Below are 17,943 nucleotides of genomic sequence, written 5' to 3'. Positions count from 1 at the left end.
GGTTTAAACATCTCCTGCTGTCACCTTACAAATGGCTTTAATATCCCCCCTATTCCAGGAGATGGGGATATTCACTGCCAGACAGGAGGTGATTTTTTGCTCGACCATTTTTCCTTAATTCAAATTCTATCAGTGAAGGCAGCACGGGGCAATAAAGACTCCATTTTTATTTCTTTAACTTTGGTGTTATTTTTCAACATAAAGGTAATCTTTGGATGCTCAAAGCATCGTTCCTGGGTGCTATTATAAAGCGATGGAGTTCAAAAGCAAAGCTAGGCAAGACAAAAGGAATTTAATGGGAAGAGATCAGGACTAGAGAAACTCAGGTGTGCACCACCCATCATCACCTGGTTAAAGCAGTTAAAATCCATGGCCACTTAGAAGCTTTATCCAGGCTGCAGATTGCACTTTGCCTTTCTTGTTCCTTCCAAATGTAAATTAAAATAAAATAACGCGTGTCTGCTTCAAAGCTAGAGCTACTCCTACCCTTAAAAAGTTATGTAGGGAGTACAATATCTTGCATTTGATTCTAACAAGTACCTAATTCAGCCGCTGCTGTGCTTTCTTAGCAAAAAACAAGACACCCCTTATTTCTTGGGGAGAGGCTTTGCCAACGCCCCGAGGGGAACAGGGACACCGGGTGCTTCACCCCCCTTCCCCGCCCCCCCCCAGAGCAAGAATCACACCTGAGGAGGAGCCTCCAGAGTTCATAGAATCATAGAATTGGCTGGGTTGGAAGGGACCTCAGAAATCAAGTCCAACCCTTGATCCACTCCCCCCATGGTTCCCAGCCTATGGCACTGAGTGCCACATCCAGTCTCTTTTTAAATATCTCCAGGGATGGAGAATCCACTACTTCCCTGGGCAGCCCATTCCAATGGCTGATCACCCTCTCCAGAAAGAAATTCTTTCTAATGTCCAACCTAAACCTCCCCTGGCGCAACTTGAGACCGTGCCCTCTTGTCTTGCTGATAGTTGCCTGGGAAAAGAGCCCAACCCCCCCCGGCTCCAACCTCCTTTCAGGGAGTTGTAGAGAGTGATGAGGTCTCCCCTGAGCCTCCTCTTCTCCAGCCTGAACATCCCCAGCTCCCTCAGCCTCTCCTCATAGGATCTGTGCTCGATCTGTCCTCACCTCCGGGCTTGCAGCTGTAGCAGCAGACGGACACCGGGGGGAAAAATACCAAAAAGAGGAACTGCCACGTCCCCTGACCACGAAGTGATTCGAACATGCAACCTCCTGAGCGGCAGTCAGACATGTTACCGCTCCGCCACGAGGTGCCGGCTGCCGGCCATCCACTCTGCCGCAAACACCGTTAGCACCGCTCTGCGCATGCGTGCATCGCCCATCATCCTTTCCCCCCCCCCATCTCCCAGCACCGCCAGGACCCAGTACGGATCGGGGGGACCCCAACCGGGGGTCTCTGGGGATTCTACAGAGATTCTCTGGGGTTTTCCCGTCCCGAAGATCCCCTCCGGCTTTCCAAGCCTCCCTCTCAAGCTGTATCACCGCCCGGGAAAGGGGTGTTCCCCCCACCTTCAGGGTCCACTTGGCCCTCCCGCCCGGGGGTGGGATGTTTGTCCCTTTCCAACCCCCCCAATGGGTGCTCTGTCCCGGTCCCGTCCCGCCGGGGTGTAGTCTGTGAGATGCACTGAGTTGCGGCCGTTCTCTGCTGGGGGGATGGAGGGTTTGGTTTGGGTCTCCGGCTGGTGGTTCCGCTGCCTTTTTGTGGGTCCAACTCTTCGGGCTCAGACAGTTCTGCCCGGCTTTGCCACCGCCTCTAAACTTCAGGCCCCATCCCAGCCACTGCTGGGTTTGCCCCCAAACTGGGGTTTTTACGTAACTCGGTGTAAATGAGCGATTTTTGCTGCGAAACCTTGCAGCTGCACCCTGAGCTTGCTGGCATTAGAGTGGGGTTAAGGAACCCACCTCCCCACCCATCTCCCACCACAGCCCCCCCAAACCCACCTCCTCACCCCTGTCTCCCACCACAGCCCCCCCAAACCCACCTCCCCATCCTGTCTCCCACCACAGCCCCTCCAAACCCACCTCCCCACCCTGTCTCCCACCACAGCCCCCCCAAACCCACCTCCCCACCCCAGCCCGGGGCTGGGAGCAGCACTCCCGAAATGAAACCCAGCTCTGAGAGCGGAATGGGGAAAATGTTTTATTCCAGCTGCTCCTGCAGTCGGGCTGGGAAAGTGCTTGCTCCAAGTGCAGACGGAGAGAGAGGTCCAAACGCCCCGTTCCAGCCCAAAGCAGGGCTGTGACAGTCCCGAATATTACCCAGCAGGAGACAGATCAATAGACGAGTCCCTCAGTGCAAACTGCAGTCATGATCTGCATCTCTAATTTATGGTACAATCTTGTAAACTAGAGACGGTCCAGCAGAAGCCGTCGGGCTCGGTGTATTTACAGCTCCAGGATACCTGGCAAGCATGAAAAGGAAACAGTCTCCGTCCTCTCCTCTCGGCAGAGCTTTGTTGATCCCTCCTTGCGGTGCTCCCTGAGGACACGATGCCAGCTGGGATGCTCCTGCACCCCCCAGAGCTGCCCCAGCGTTTGTACCCCTGAGGAGGGCAGGATCCTGCTACAGGGAAGGGAGAACATCCCAGGAGATGATGGGAAACCAGAAGAAAACCTTCCAGGAAAATGATGCTCTGCCCCAGCTCCCTTCCCTGCAGCTGAATTACCTGGCCAGCACCTCTCATTAGCATATAGCCCAACAGTTAATCAGGCAAATGTGGTTTTCCATCTGACACCAAAGCCTTTGGGCGTGAGTCTTACTGAAAGTGTGGTTGTGGGGCTGATTTGTGCTTTAAGTGCCCTTACCCACACTGATCACCTTCCCAAACACTGGGCACGTGTTATGGGGCCTTTTGAAGAACCAGCTCAGAGAAGGAGGAAGCTTGTCAGATCCCAAAACATCTCCTGATCTCCAAACATCTATAAAATCCATACCCTAAAAATTCTTAAAAATATTTTCTCTAGCATAGGAAATACAAGAGGAAGTTACCTGCTCTGTGCTCTTATTTACAAATGCCACATTTATTTTCTCAAAGGTACAGTACAGGAGAGGAGAGGCCACCTGCCTTGCAGGAGATGCTCATTTCTCATCCACCAGCACACAAGGCTGACCTGGACTTCTGTCTCTCCAAAGTAGAGAAAAGTCATTTACTGGCATCATGAAAACAGACTAAAAATAGCTGGTTTCTATGGCTACTGGGACTGGGAGACTCCTGAGGAACATGTCTGGGTAGGTCCCTGTGTGATGAGATCCAGACAGTGGGATAAAAGAAAAGGACAATAAAGGTTTGGTGCTTTGATCCTCGTTAGGCAGCACCAGGTTCAGTGCCTTCCCCTCTGCTCTGGTATCACAGGGATCAATATGGGTTTATTAGAAGGGAATTAGGCAAATTTATTGCATTGAGCAAAATCTCAGAGCAAACATTTGAACTGGAGCTGGGCTGTGTTGAGTCAGGGCTTCCTCGGGATGTGCTCCTTGTGTCCAAGCTTTTGCAAAGGGTTGGGGCTGAGACACTTTGGGGAGAAATCTGAGTGTTGGGGCCCAGTGCAAGCTCATCTCTCTGTAATTAATATTTCTGTAAACATCTCAGTATACAGACAGTCCCTCTAGATTTATGCTGCCATAAACCAGAGCTCGAATCTGACCTGCATTTTTTACACTTGCAATAAACTCCAGAGCAGTGACTAATCCCTTGTGCTTTGACACCACGAGTGTGTTGCTCCCATGGCCACCACAAAATACCCAGGGACTGTGCAAAAATAAAGTTCCCTTCAAGAAATACACTTGGTGTTTCACTAACTTCCTATTTTTGCTCTCAAGATAAATCTGAAGGTCCTTGCCAAGGACAGCACCAGGGCTGCAAACCCTGAATTCAGGAGGCTGTGCTGATGTGCAAAAATAGGAAGAAAACAAGGTCAGCATTTTCCCAAAAAAATGTGAGCTTCCCTCTGCCCACCTGGAGCTGCCTGACCTGCACCTGGGCCTCAGAGTAACCTGCTGAAAAATAGGATTTTGGGGCAGCCACAAAGACTGGTTGGTTTTTGAACTATGGGAAGACAGATGCAGGTGGAGACAAACAGGCAGGGGCTGGGAGGATGGAGCCCGACCACGAGCTGCAGATTTTCTCAGGGATTTTTCTCTCTGCAGTCCCGAAGCAACACAGACACAATGAGAAGCTGGAAGAAAATCCTACCTGTGCAAGGGCGAAAGGGCAGCTTTGACCAGGGGAAAAGAAAAGGTGTTCTTCTCTTGTTTACCACCTGGGATGCAGGAATTGCCCTGCAAACTCAGCAAAGGTCTAAAATCCAACGAGCTTCACCAAGGCAATGCCCGTGGGGCATTCCTGCTGCAAAACATGATCACCAGCGTTGTTCTCTGGTCCTTTTTCACCTCTCCAAGTGAAACCTTTAGGTATGTGTTATGGGTTCAAGCTGCAGCTTTGTGTTGGGTGGTTTTTTTTTTTCTTGGCTTGCCTCCTCCAATCTGTGTGTGTCCCCTTCCAGCTCACTGCACAAACCCCTTGGCACTTGGGAACCTCTGGATGGACAACTCCAGCTCTTGGCCACCAGCATTGATAAGATTTCTCTCCAGGGTATCACTCTGGATGCTTCTGGGGTGGAGGAGCAAAAGCAGGGAGGATGAGGTGAAGGCAGAGCTTGGGAGGGCAAGAAGAAATCCTCAACAATAACAAAACTCCGAGTTTGGAAAAGTGCTGGGGGCTGTGCAGACGTGGGGGAGAGAGAAAGCAAAGCAGGGTGAGGGTGTTTGCACTGTGACAGGAGCTGTCAGCCTCAGCTTCACAGCCTCAGAAGCAGATGCTCCCCTGTTAAAATGCTGCCACTGGAAAGAGAGGAGGGGAAAAAAAAAAAAAACAAACCCAGAACAAAACAACCCCTTTGATTTTGCCCACTGCAGATGTGTCGGTGGAAGCCGTCTTAGGGGCTCAGGGGGGGCTCAGCTCTTGGCAGGTTAGCTCCAGAAAAACTCCAGGCTGGAGTCTGGTGGGAAACAATGTGCAGATGAAAGGACCTTCAGCCATAAATCTTGAGGTCAAGTCATTATGACAAGGGAACCAAACAGCACCACAAGCCATTTATGAACACAATAGAGGTCAATCCAGGAGCAAACCATTTTGCTCAGAGCCATGGTGGAAAACATATTGTTGCTTGGAGAGCCACATCCATCCAGGGAGGTGGGAAGTTTGCTTTAAAAATAACTGTAGCTCGAGTGCTTTAACATCCAGCCTGCACTTGGTTCACTTATTACCTTCCCAAATGCACATATAATGGGTGTGGGTGAGTGTCTGCCTCTCTCCAGTCTACCTGCTGCATCCCTGAAACACCTGACTTGGGAACTTGTGGCTGGAGACAGGAATATTGGAGACACAGGGAAAACATGACCAGCCACTGAGCTGCAGCACACACCCAGTGAACCCAGAAAGTATGGGGTGAGTGTGTGCATGGAGTGTGCACTGCAAAGTGCTCTGAGCCTCCCAGCTCTGGGGGCTGAGACAAGGACACCATCCGTGTGTCCCCATTCCCAATCCCAGCTGGATGCAACCTCCCATGCAGCTCCAAGCAGCACATCCCTCACCAGAGAGCTGCTTCCCACCACAGCCCAGACTGTGGGCACCCAGTGGAGGGGTTTAAAGCTCCTCAGCTGCACCTCGTGTTATTGGTGCTCAGGTTTTTGTGCTGAATCCTTTGGATAAGAAAATAAAATAAAATAACAGTCGTGTTGGTTCTGACTGTTGGCTGAGCCAACAAATCTCCTCTGAAGAGGAGCTGTCAGGGGCATTACAGCTCTGTTTGCCCAGTGCAAATCTGGTCTGGGAGCACAGGGCAAACCCTGGAAAGGCTGAGCCAATTAATCATGGCGGGGGGGGGGGGTGTGAGTGATGTCTTGGCAGCACCAGGGCCATTGCAGCTGCTGGTGCCTGAAATAAGATCTGGAATGTTGGCTGCATTCAGGACCAGGGATCCAGGCACCAAGCCCCCAACATTGATCCCCAAACCCCCTGGGGGGCCCTGGCTCACCAACCCTAGCTGGCTCTGAGGATGTTTGGAAGGTGTCTGAGCAGGGATGTGTCTGACACCTCTGGGAAGGCACAGAGCACAGGGAGCTCCCAGATTGCTGGGTGGGACACACAGACAGAGGAGGGGACCCTGGGGACAGTGGCAAGACACAGGGCAGATGCCTGACCCCTGAGGGAGGAGATGGTGGCAGGAGCAGGACTAACCCTGGGGGTTAAACACCCAGACTTGGGGGGTCTCCCTATGGAGAAGGGAAGCACAGTATGGAAGAATTTAAGGATTTCTGCTCTGGAGAACAGGTTTGTGCTAGAAATATCCCTGGAGTGAATCTCAGGTGCCCCGAGCTCAGCGATTTTAACCCCTTTACCAAATAAGAACAACCTCCCACCAAGCTTCAGGGGTGCAGGGCTGGGGGTAACACACCAAGATTTGTCGCCCCCCTGTGGCAGAGATGCTCCCAGTCCACACCAGTGACACAGGGAGCAGCTCCTGAGCAGGGTCAGTGGGTCTGGTGCCTCCAAAAGGCTCTGGAGTGCTGCACCCATGGGCCCAGGCAGAGAAGAGCATGGAGGATGGCTTCTTAGAGTCACAGACATTTGCTTGAGATGAACCCTTTTAAAAAACCAAAACCAAACAAAACCCCAAACCAATTTGTTCTTACATTCAGCCAATCCTGCAGCAGCAGGACAGTTTACCAGCCAGGGCCAGCCCCTCCAGCCCTGAGACTCCAGAAGGGACAAGGTCTGGCCCTGGCTTTTGAACCCCCCCCTCCAGGGTCTGTCTGTTGAGACTTGCTGGAGCAAGGGGAAGTTGTCTCATTCAGGAGGGAAAACTCTACCCTCTGGGGATGCAGGCTCCCTCCAACACCAGCTGCTCAGATGCCAAGGGCTCGGTGTCCAACCTGCCTGGGGCTCTGGGCAGAATTGCTGCAGCACCTGGAAAACATCCACAGCATCTGCTTCTGCCTCTCAGCAAGGTCATTGCCATGCTTCAGCTTTTCCCTGGCCAGGCAAGTGTCTGAGGGGAGAGAAAGGGAAGAGAAAATGAGAGAAGTTGCAAGATAGGTGTTAAAACAGCTGAACACGTTCTTCCCAGCCCACTGTGAGGAGGAAAACAATTTCAGCCCCAGGCTCCCCTTCCCCTGCCAAGCACATCCTAGGCACAATGAGTCGGCTGAGCAGCCCCCCGGGACATCCCGAGGCAGTGGGGGATGCCTGGGAGGGGGAGCTGATCCTTGGAGAGGCCAGGAAGGAGGCAGAAATGTCCCATCCCATCCCCCCTCCTTCAGTCCCAGCGTACCCAGGGGAAGGAGATGGGGTCCCGAGGCACACACAGGGCTCTGCTCCTCACACCGCTGTCTCCTGCTCTGCGCTGGCCTCTTCTTTCTTTCTCTTCATCTTGCAAAAGCCATGGAGTCCGCAGAAACAAGCAAAGGTGAACTGGGGCATCCCCTGGAGCAGGAGAGGTGTGGAAACACCCCTGGGAAACCTGGATGAGGACAGGGAGAGGAGTCAAGGCAGCTCCGGGAAGTGCATGGGCAGGGCAGGGGGGGCACAGGACACACCCAGATAACTGGACCACCCCCCCTCACCGGCACACATCTCCCTCCCCCCTTCTTCACCGCATCCCCAGCCACGCACTCCCAAATTCCCCACCCAGCTAAAGACGAGGAGATTAAAACTCCCTCCCCCTCCCTCCAGCCTCTCTCCTCAATGGGGACAGACGCGGGGACAGCTTGCGGGGCTTGGTGCATCCTGGGGGGCCGAGAGGTGCGAGGCCCCGGGAGGTCTCGGTGCGGGGCAGTGGATGCGGCACAAAGCGGCAGAGCCGAGAGCGGAGCTCCGGGAGCTCCTTCCCTTTGTGTCCCTTAGCAAGGGATAAAATAATGCCCCAAAGCACAGCCCACATGATGGCCCAACAGCTGCAAAGTGTCATTATGCAAATGCCAGGCTGGTTTGTTTGGGGTTTTTCAAATAAATAACAAAAATACAGCAGCGGTGCGAGCTGGAGCTCAACCTGAGTTTTCTTCCGGCTTCTGTTTTTAGTTTCTGTGCCGTTTGCAGAAAACCAGCTCTATCTGCCTTTTCTTTTTTTTTTTTTTTTTTTTTTTTTTTTTTTTGAGGCACTTGCTCTCTGGCAGCAACACAGCAACAGCACAGACAGGGAACATCTCAGAGCCTCAGTTTACCCATCTGGGAAACGGGCACAATGCTCGACTTGCCCCAGAACCACATGGAAATGGAGTTCCACAAACGCAGCACTTCAGGACGTGGTTCAGTGGGCATGGGGGGGGTTGGGTTGGTGGTTGGACTCGATGACCTTCGAGGTCTTTTCCAACCTTAATGATTCTGCGACATCTCAGCAGGAGCCACTGTCACCTCCCGAGCCACCAGCAGCAGCAAGCAAAGGGTGACTCCCCCCCATCCCCAGAGGCAGGCACTGCTGAGAGCCTCCAGACTGCTGCTGGAGTTTGGAGCAGCCCTGACTCCCAGCAGGGAGAGAATTTATCACAGGGAAAAAAGTCAAAGCAGGTGGGACTCAAAGCCCCCACATCCCTCCTTGCCCCTCACCAGCACTGATGCTGCAGGGGGATGCCCCATCCCTGCTTTCCTGCTTCCCCCTTTCTAAGGGGCCCAGCTGCAGCACGAAGCCAACAGCAGCAGCAAGAAGCATCCCATTTAATTCTCTTTTGCTGCTTTCCCCTCCCCAGCCATCTGGGTACCTGTCTGGTAGCTCCCAGATTAAATAAGGCAACCTCTGGAGCTCACCACAACGGGGTCTTTAATGAGTGTTCCCCCCCCCCCCATGGCTTCTCAGCACAGCAGCAGGTCTCTGTGTCTCTTTGTGCTGCTGCTTTTTTGTTACCAGCCTGAGAAGGGGATTTGGGAGGGAAATGGCAGGTGTGGAGGGGGCCACACACCTCCCAGCGTCCTCCCAGCATTGCACGGCCTCAGCTGGAGCAGAACAAACCCAGTGGGCAGGGATAAAGGGAAGGGATCCTTTGGGATTCACCTCCCTGGTTTGGCACTCCAGGTCCCATCCAGCACTGCCAAAGCCAGGCTCAGCAAACCCCTTCCTCACCACTGTAGTGCTCTGCTTGTTTCTTAATACTCCCTGTATTAACCAGACCTCCCAGGCAGCATCCTGAGCTGCTCTGGGGCCCTGGGGGTGCCCATCCCCGTGCCACCCCACCTTTCCATCCCCTTTTGCAGACACAAAACCACCCCGGGAGCTTGGGCGGTCCGGCTGGGACCCCAGCGTCCATTGGGGACCCATTGATATATTTAGAGGAGCTTGTTCCACAGAACCTTTTCAGGCTGACCCTCTGCCTCCCATTCAGGCAGTGGACAATGATGAATGAGCCCCAGAGAATAGAGGGAGCCCAGCTGAGGCTGACGCTCCTCTTCTTCTTGAAAAGGTGGAAAAAGGATCCTGAAGGAGGAAGGAATAATTAAAAAATAAATGAACTGGCTTGGGTAGTGCTGCCAGGAGCCCTGCCTGGTTTGCAAGGGCTGGGGATGCTTCACAGACCTGTGCTGCCTTTTCCATGCAAGGGAGAAAATCCTTTGGAGAAAACTCCACTGCTGCCGAGCAAATGTGAGGAGCATTAAAAATGTAAAGCTGGAGAATACTCTTTAGTCAACTGAGTAACCCCAGGCTGTGTTTGTCACTGTCACAGTGATGAATTGGGAGCTGTCTGAAATCAGCATGCTCACTTTAATAATGTCACTTTCCCTGAGCCCTAAAAAATGTCTTTCTGAACCAGCTGGACAGAGTCTATTCCTTAGCCCAGCAATCACCCCTTTCCCTGGGCTCCACCAGGCAGCTCCAGGCAGGGAGAGCCCTGGGTGCAGGGATCCTTGCTGCAGTGACAGGCTGTGTGGCTGCCAGGTGACACTGGTGGCAGCAGGACACAGGATGCTCAGACCTCAGGATCTCTCCTTTCACCTGCTTTTCTTGCCCAGCTTTCCTCTTTCTGCAAAATGCCATTGAGTTAACTTTGAGCTGCTTCCTTGGAAAAAACCAGCATCAAGTTTTGCATTATAAACCCTGAATTTCAAAGATGTCTTTTGCCTCCAGCCTGTCGGTTTTTGTTTGGTTTTTTTTTCCTGGGAAATGGGATCATTTGCAATGGAAATGTATCTTTTTTTTTTTTTTTTTTTTTTTTTGCAGGGAACCTAATGGAATTAAATAATTTGTAATGAAATGTAGAAAAGTTCCCAGAAATTTCATTTCATTTGCCTTTCAAGATAGCTAACCCATCTACCTCTACAGCCAGGATTTGCAGGAGTTACTGATGATTTGGGGATCACCAGCCTCGTTTTCTAAAATCCACTGAGCAGACGCCCTGGGAATATTTCCCTGGAAGAATCTGGGGCCACAGTGCTGGACTGGGGGGTCTTGCAGAGACTTTCTCCTGAGGATTGGAGCTCTGTGTCTCATCCTGCACAGAGGGATCCGTGCCTGGGACTTTCAGTCCTTTCTTTTTTAAGCATCAGAAGCGTGGGTTCCACATCCCTAAGGCTTACCACCTGGCCAGGCTGTCAGTGTAGGACAAACCCCTTTTCCATCCTCCCTGTCCCCATCCTCCTCCTCACAGCCACATCCAATTACATTGTTTTTCAGCCAAGCTTTCAAAACCATTCATTCCTAGGGTTGCTTAGTGGTATATTTTTTTCCCCCCCCCTACAAACCTTGGACATCTCCCTGCTTACAACCAGACCTCAGATAAAACCAGCTTCAAAGCAGTTTCTATAATGAGCAGCAGTGTGTTAGAAAGCCAACAACAGAGGAGCCAAGACTGGGATAAAACTAACCTGAAAAGATGCACCATCCCTTTAAGGAGAGATAATGAAGGGAGAAGCTGTTGCTTGGCATGTTTGCAGAGAATCCCTAATTAAAACATCGCTTCTGTAAAGTATGCTGAGCCCATTGATTCTTCCCCCCACACAGTTAATTTGCTGCTAGGAAGGCAAAGTCGCCAGGGTCCTCATTATAAAAATTTCACTGGCTGAAGCTAATGGTTGTAATTAATAGGTGCAATAAATTTCAAATGGGCAGCCGGGGTGTTCATTAGCTCTGGGCTGACTCAGCACCGGTGGCCTCACCAGTTACTAAATAACCCATTTCCAAGCAGACAGGAGGAGGAAGGTGCTCGGTGGCACCACCGGAGCATCTGTGATTCCCCACAGAGAGCCGGAGCCGAATAAATAATTCCTGACAAGTCCCGGATTTATCTCTTTTTTTTGTCTCGTTGGTGAATTGCCTGAGCAAACCTCCTCCAGCTCTCAGCCAGCTAAGCTGGGCCAGGTTTTTCTCAGAAGCACTGGCAAGGCCAAGTGACCTGGATTGTGTGTGGGATCAGCACTCGAGGAACTGAACTCTGGGATGCAAAGGGTGGGTAAAGACCCAGCGGGGGCATCGTGCAGCCAGGCATGGATCAACCCCCCAGGAAGCCACTTGTGCAAACCACAGACCCACAGATGCCCAGGGAACAACTTGGGGACATAGGATGCAATGGGATTTTTAGTGGGCCAGTCCTGCTCTGGGCATCCTGAGTGAGGACTGAGCCTGAAAATCTGCCTGAGCTCCCTCTGAGCATCATCCCCTCTTGTAGGACATCCCAGTGCCACAGCCCTGTGTGTGCACAACCACAACAATCACAACAACAACAACAATCATCACCACCACCGCCCCACCATCACCATCGTCATCACCACCATTACCATTACCACCACCACCATCATCATCATCATCATCATCATCATCATCATCATCACCACCACTCATCCTCAGCTGCTGGGTGCTGCCAGTGGCCTGTGTCTTTTGAGGGCTGGGTGCCATCACAGTGTTGATTAAACCCCCCCAGATTTTCTGCTCGTTATCACCTGGCTGTAGTTAAACTCTTAATAATAGGCACTTCCTTTCCAAGTTCTCTCCTGGGACCAGCATCCATGGGACCAGCAAGGTGCTGCTGCTGCTCTTCCAGCACAATCCCAGCAGTGTGCAGGGGTCTCAGCCCATGGGCTGTGCTATAGGATGAAATTCCTGCATCCCTCCAGCAGTATCTGGGAGCAGGAGCCAGGCAGCCCTCACCTGCCTGAAGCCAAGATCTGGGCTGCTGCCATGAGAGGCGTTGGGGGTTCATCTGGCAGCTCTGGGGGGGCTCTGTGTCAGGACGTGTGGCTGTAGTTTCCTCTCCCTGCAGGACAAGCCTGTGCCTCACCCACCAGAACCTTTGGGATACAGGAGCTCCACACCCAGCTCCTGGAGGAAGCTGAGGATGATGGATGCCTGACTCACAAAAGGCAGGTATTATCTGTAATTAGTGGCTTGTCCTGCTCTGCACATTCACTCCCAGGAGCTCAGGAAGGAGCAGGGACTGCTAGGGGGATCCAATCATCTTTGCCAGGTGCTTTTGTAGACAAAGCTGCCCGGGAGCATCCTTGCAGCCTCTTCCTCTTCTCAGGACCGGGGATGAGGTTTCCATCACCGTGCCAAACTTTTCTAAAATGCTTTGAAAACAGCAGCCTGATCGAGTGCTGTGGCTGTGGTATAAACAGAGCAGCTGAGGGATTTGGCTTTGCCCCCAGCCCAGGACAGGGGCAGGGATTGAGGTTGTGCTAATTGAAAGGTGACGGAGCTGCTGCTGAGAGCTGGATGCCAGACAAGCTGAGAGCTCACTTGGTGCTGGCACCATCTCCTCTCCACCATGGACCTTTTCCAGGGGTCTCTGCCAACGCCTCCTGCACAGCAGGGCTTTCACCGGGACACTTGTCCTGCTCCCATCCCCCTGAGCATCAAAGCTTGAAACCCCCAAACCCAATCTCCCAGCTTCAAGCCCAAGGCGCTGCCAGCCAGCTCTGCAGCTGGGCACACAGGGGCAAGAGAGAGAACTGGCAGAAAGCCACCAGCTCCTGACCACCAGCCCCCAAGGTGCCTGCTCCTATTTTACCTCCCATCCCGGCCGCTCCGGGATGCGGCAGCGCGGGAGCGCAACGGCTGCCGCCCCCCTCCCCCGGCTGCTCCGAGGCTGCTCAGCGGAAAATCAATCGCGTAAAGGGGGTGAGAACAACTCCCAGGGGTGGAGTAGCACAGACAGACCGCCAATAACCCTGCTCTGAGGTGCTTTGCCCCGCAGCCACCAAAATAATCCGGTGGGGCCGGTGCGGCTGCTGCCGGGGGGTTGCATCCCCCCGAGGTCTCAGGGTAGAGAGGATTTTTCTCATTTCTTGCAAGATTTTGAGGTTGCAATGAAGCAAACGGTGAAAATAAGAAATGGAAGTCCCGGTGGGTGTCCTGGTTTTTGGTGGCTTCACCCTGCTCTGCCCTCCTCGGTGGTTGCTGGCACCCTGGCCCCAGGCTCCCATCCCATGGGTGTCAGCCCTAGGGGCAGAGCCCTGCTGGGTGTGAATGGCTGGGGGCAGTCATTGTCACCGGTGAATTTTCTGAATGAGCAAATCCTCATTAAAAAATAATTAAAACAGCCTGGTGAGATTGGCTTAATTCCTTTCATTTTGACTGATGGTGTTTAGTTTTGATGATTTATGTGCCACTGCCTTGCCAGCTCTCATGCTTTCATTGTTGGAACTCCTGGGATTTCATGATTTTCTTCCTTCCACACCTCCTTGAGTCATGGGATTACAGCTGAATCTCAGCTTTCATTTTTTTCAATGATGATTATTTTTAAAGATGCATTCCAAGCTGGTGAAATAAACTTGAAAGCCTGACACCTAATGACTCAAAGCTCAGGATGTGAGGAAAAAAAAATAAAAATAATAATAATACTAAAAAAAAAAAAAAAAAAAAAAAAAAAAAAAAAAAAAAGAGAGAGAGAGAGAAATTGCTTGTTTCCTGCTTGGTGAGAGTGGTTTGTAACCCCCCCACCCTGTGTGAGTGCTGATGGGCTCTGTGGTGGTGGAAGTGGCAGCAGTAGGATCTGCAGCAATGGGGTCTGAGCAGCACCTCCTTCTCCCACCCCATCCAGCCTCTCTCTGCCAGGCTACAGTGCTATCAAACATCATATCTGCACATTGGAAAAGTGCAATTTGCCAAGCCTGGCTGTATGATAAAACCCAACCCTCTCACCTGCTCCCTGCCACCTCCCCTCCAGCATCCTCCTGGCACCAAGCTGGCCATGGGACAGCCCCTGCCTGCTCCATGCTGGGGGCTCCAGGCTCTGAGCAACCTGCTGGGTCCTCAGTATCCCTGGAAGGGGCATGGCATGGGGGGAGGTGGACATGCCAGGGAATTTCTCAGTGCTAAGAGCAGAAAGGGCTCCTGCCATCACCCACAGCCCTGCAGGGTTGGGTTAAGGCAGCCTCAGAAATGCCCTCAGTCTCCTCCTGATGCTTTTGTTCTGCGGGGCTGCAGGTGGAGAAGCTTTGAACCATGTGAGAACCACTCACTGCCAAAGAAAAGCTGCTCCCACCACCCTCACAGGCCCTTCACCCACCCCCCTTTTCAGCTCTGAATGGGGACAGCAGTGCCTGAAAGGCTGTGCCCCCCACCACCCCCGTCCCCCTTTGTCTCTCCCTCTGCTCACCAGCCCCTGCCCCATCCTTCTTGCTAAACCTCTAAGGCCCTGCAAGGCTTCAGTGCCCTCTTTCACTGGTTATTTGTTACCAAATAAATATGGGCCATTAAAAAGGGATCAGGAGTCCGTGCGGAGGTGCCTGGAAGGTGGAGTCCCTCCTCTGTGTAGCCCATGGCTTTTCGCCCTACATGAGTTAGGAAAAGCAATCACATAGGAATAAAAAGCCATAGACCACAGCAGAGGGCTTACCCAGGATAAGCCAGCAGTCTTGGGGGAAAGAAAAGGATCAAGGGAAAGAAAGGTGGGGGGAAAAAAAAGTAACCCTTCCATCTAAGTTGTCCCACCCCCCCTTGCCCAGTTGGGAACATGACCTGCTCTGTTGGAGACCCCCAAACCAGGGAAAACTGCCACCCAAAACCCCCTAGGACCTCCATCCCCATCACCTCTCAGCCCCACAACATCAGGGGGTGATTTCTCCTGGGTTACCCCTGACTCAGGACCTGGAGAGCCAAACCTGCCATGACTGTCCCCTCAGCTGTGGTGGCCTGGCCTGGGGAGGAGGACCCAGCACCCTTCTTTTTCTGCTCAGAAGGCTGTGGTGACCCCTGATTGCAGGGACAACAGTCTCTCAGCAGAGGTGATGCTTAAAAGAAGCTGTGCCATGGCCTAAGCTCGTGTGTCTAGGGAGTGAAATGGTTTTATTGTCACTCTCCCAGTGTCCTGCCCATGGCTACACCTTCTGTCTGTCAGTGAAGTTGTACTCCCCAGCATATCTTTTTATAATCCTGATAAAACCTGAGTTGCCAACCAGACAGTAGCTCTGGTTGCAAATGGAGCAGCCCAAATTTAAGCCTGGAGATGAAACAGCCCTTCTAGAGGAGCACCTTGCAGCAGCCCAGGAACCCACAGGACTTTTGCAAGCAAGAGGGGAAAGCACTTGCCTTGGGGTGCAGCTGCACCCTGTCCTGTAGCTGCTTCAAAAATCTGACCCTTTGGGCCACCAAGGGACTTGCTCACAGTCACAGAGTCACTCAGCAGTGGAACTGGGAACCAAAAACCTTCCTCTGGCCCTGCTGTCCCTGCCACTCACCTGGCTGCAGAGAGGAGGGATGCTGAGTGGCCTGAGGTGCATCCAACAAACCCTCCTTTGTTGGCTGAGACAAAGAGCTAAAGAAAGGTCTGCCTGCAAACCCACCTCCCGCTCATTTCCCCTCCTCCTGCCTTCCCTGGATGCTTTTTCGGGGAACAGCCATCTCTGTACCCAAAAAAGAGGCATCTCAAGACAAAGCGAGGTGTTCCACGGGGAGCAGCACCTTCTCTGAGACCAGACACAAACCTTGTTCTCTAGCAAAAGCCTCTGCACCTCCCTGCACCTGGGGGAGCTCCTCTTGTGGCACCCGAAGTGTGCCTGGGAAAGTGTTGGCCTCTGCTTTTATTCTCTTCCCCTTCCAGGACACCGGCTGGTTCAGCAACAGTGACTGCTAATTGCCAGGAGCTGATGAGGTCAGCTCTGCTATTGAGTCGAGGAAACTCCCTTTCTTGTTGCCCTAGCAAGAATCCTTGGGAAATTTGATGTTTCAAAGCCTCTACAGTGGCCAGGTTTGGAAGTGGGAAGGATTTTGCACCCTGCGGTTCCTAATAGCAGCGAACACGACTTTGACCTACAAAGCAAACTTCTGAAGCACTCGGGTAGCTCAGAACTGGCATTTTCCCAAGGTCTTTCCTCTTTTAACTCCCATGTATAAATTTCAAAGCAACCAGGCCACTCTCTGGCCCCCTTCTGTGACAGCCACCATCCTTTCCTTTCCCAGCCCCTTCGCTCCGTGGGTGGCACCCACGGGATGTGCACCCACGAGCAGCCCAACAACATTGTCTGGCCCCATGTTTGCCAGCAAACACCCCTCCTGCTTGCACTCCAGGAGCCCCACGTGTGTCTCCTCTCCCCCCCCGCCCAGCTCTGCCCCAACCCACCCCCTGGTCTTGGGGTGCACTAAAGTGACAGCCCCAATGTCACTGTGTCACACATTTCAGGGTAAATCTATCGAGCTGGACCTCTCTGCTGCTTCAGCACCTTCCCTAGGAAGCTGCACCCTGCACAGGGCAGCTCCAGGCTGCTCTCCCCAGCACCACACAAGGGTAAATGCCTGTCTGGGAGCCACCAGCCCCATGCCACCCTCAGGGACCCCAGGACAGCTCAGAGCTGAGCGGGGTGACCTCACCTTTGGCAGCGCAGCATCCTCTGGGTGGGAAGGGCACCTGGCCACGGGTGGCATCGCCCACACTAGCCTCTCCTCCCCTCACTGGCCCGGTGGCACCAGCAGGACCTGAGTGCTGCAGGGTGCTGGGCGAGAGCTGCCACCCCCGTCACCCTCTGTAGCCCCGGGTGGCTACGAAAGGATTTCGATTTTCAAGCGCTCCTCTCTCCCTCCCTTGGTGGCTGCTCCCACCGTTGTCCCAACGTCCCCGCTGAGCCTCGCTTCACCGTCACATACTTGAAATGGTTGTGCACAGAGGGGCCGGGAGAGTAGGGAAGGAGGAGGGGAAGAGGAGGAGGAGGAGGAGGAGGAGGAGGAGGGGAGGGGGGGGTCAGGTATTTCTTCATCCCCGGCTCCGGAGAGCCGGTAACAAAGGCGCTATTGAACTGCAGTCTCTCTGGTCTGTGAAGCAGAAACCTCTTGTATCTACTTCACTGCCTTTGATCTAACTGCCCCAGTGGGGTGGATATTACTCATGTCCTGCTGCTCGGGTACTGCTGCCAGGGTGGGACGGGGGGGACAAGCCCCAGCTCATCACCCTCGGGTTTGGGAAGCATCCTGCCGGCACAGGGCAGGAGCACCCGGTGACCGCCTCCTCTGCTGTCCTTCCCCATGTCCCCTTTGCCTCCCCATCCCCGTCCCCCGATCCCAGCACCTTCCCAGATCCCAAACTTTGGGGGAGAGGTGCGAGTGCTCAGCGCTCGGCCGAGCGTAGCGGCGGGAGGAGCAGAGCTCTGCGCCTCACATTCCTCTTCTGTAATTAAAGCCGGTGAGCTGGGTGGAGGGGGAATTTCCCAAAGGGTTTTACTGGCGTCTGGACAAGGGTCAGACAATGAGAACATTTGACAGGGTGCCCAAATCCGCTGTATCTTGGATACGCTCAGAGCCTCCCCCGTGCTGCTCGTCCCACGCGCTAGGTTGCGGGAGGTGGGGCCCTTGGGGCAGGTTGGGTGGGAGGGGAGGAGGGGGGTTCAGGGACTCCTACAGTGTCCCCCAGAGCCTTCACCCCAAAAATGCCAAAGCTCGAGCAGCACCGTTTTGCTCTGAAACCATGTCCCCTCCACCATCCCCCAGAAAATTCTGGGTAAAAGCAT

General features: G+C 53.3%; 2 long non-coding RNA genes across 2 annotated transcripts; one reads left to right on the top strand and one right to left on the bottom strand.

Annotated features, from left to right (window-relative positions):
* Positions 1-1,359: 1,359 nt before the first annotated feature.
* On the top strand, positions 1,360-4,716 carry LOC115599722. Its single transcript, XR_003988589.1, has 3 exons — positions 1,360-1,389; positions 4,317-4,436; positions 4,529-4,716. It is a non-coding gene; the product is annotated as an uncharacterized LOC115599722 (long non-coding RNA).
* Positions 4,717-6,665: 1,949 nt separating this feature from the next.
* On the bottom strand, positions 6,666-17,121 carry LOC115599723. Its single transcript, XR_003988590.1, has 3 exons — positions 16,814-17,121; positions 7,358-7,546; positions 6,666-7,075 (listed from the first exon to the last, which is right to left on the bottom strand). It is a non-coding gene; the product is annotated as an uncharacterized LOC115599723 (long non-coding RNA).
* Between the last annotated feature and the right edge of the window lie 822 nt (positions 17,122-17,943).

This window comes from Calypte anna, chromosome 26 (genome assembly GCF_003957555.1).
Source record: "Calypte anna isolate BGI_N300 chromosome 26, bCalAnn1_v1.p, whole genome shotgun sequence".
NCBI lineage: Eukaryota > Metazoa > Chordata > Aves > Apodiformes > Trochilidae > Calypte > Calypte anna.
This window is presented reverse-complemented; position numbering and strand designations above follow the sequence as displayed.